Source organism: Mus caroli, chromosome 2, assembly GCF_900094665.2.
Source record: "Mus caroli chromosome 2, CAROLI_EIJ_v1.1, whole genome shotgun sequence".
Taxonomy (NCBI): domain Eukaryota; kingdom Metazoa; phylum Chordata; class Mammalia; order Rodentia; family Muridae; genus Mus; species Mus caroli.
The window spans coordinates 26898493-26899805 of NC_034571.1; positions in this window are offsets into that span (position 1 = coordinate 26898493).

The window sequence follows — 1313 nt, forward strand, 5'->3', positions numbered from 1 at the left end:
TGGCGGGAAATTGGGTTCCCTCCTCCTTCCTTTATAAACTGAGTGTCTGGAAATATTAAATTGAGTCTTGATCAGAATCTGTTTGTCTTGACTCCATTGTTTCTTCCGCCCTATCTAGTTACCTCTCTTTGCAGGGAACTGCCATTCTCAGTGAACCGTTCGTGTTGTGGACCGCGGGCGGGCCGCAACACTGAAGGAACAACCAAGTCTTCAAAGGACATTCTGGAAATGGCTTTCCAAAATTAATCTTTTGCTAGCAACAGTCACCTGCTACCCTCCAGCACACTGTCCCTATGATGAATGGTAATTTACTAGCCCAGACCAGCCTTGAACTGGCCCTGGCCCTCCTGTGTCTACCTCCTGAGTATTACAGGCTTTCAAAGCCAGCTGTGGGACCTTGCTCTCCAACAGGCAAACCAGTGGTTATCAGGCATGTGCCACCCACCCGCTTTAAGACAGGGTCTGACTATGTAGTCCTAGCTGGCCTGGAACTCACAGAGATCCTCCTGTCTCTGCCTTCTGAGTGCTGAAATTGAGGGTGTGTGCCAACACTCCAGGCCTGCAATGTGGTCCTTTAGAGTCAAAGGGTGCTGACCTGGCTTACAGATCTAGCCTAGTCATCGGGAAGAGGAGCATAAGTGGACCGTGACCATGTCCTCCCTGCTTAAACTCCCTCACACACATCGGCATCCCTGAGGGCAGAGGCCAACCAGCTGGAGGAGGAGGGGCATAAAAGGGAGTGCTCACTTTCCAAGGAGTCACCCCCATCAGAACTACTTCCCCCACATGCCTGCCATTCCTGGACACCATGTGTCACTGTGATACGACGTGGAAGTGACATTTATAGATAAGGAGGTTCCTAGCCTTTCCCTGGGACCAATGACTCCTCTTGAGTTTACATAGTGATAGAGAAGACCAGAGGCCAGCCATCAGCCTTGGGAGCTTCCGTGACTAGAATCCTTCCCTCCCCGAGTGTGTGTGTGTGTGCGCACGCGCGCGTGCACTTTTTTATGGGTGTGTTTCATCAACTTACACATATAGCAGGCCAGATCACTATCATTGGGTATTACCCTCTGTCACTTTCTTAAGTTGTTTGAGGCAGGTCACACTGTGTAACCTTGGGTGTCCTGACTGTCCTTGAACTCACAGAACTCCACCTGCTTCTGCCTCCTGGGAGCTGGGCTTTCCTTACTTTTGTGCCCCCCACTCCCTAGTGTTGAGGGTTCAGGCAGGCGCCTGCTGGGCTCAGCTTTTTACCCACTAAGCCATCTCCCCAGGCCCAGCGTCATTTCTTCATACAACAGAGAACCAGG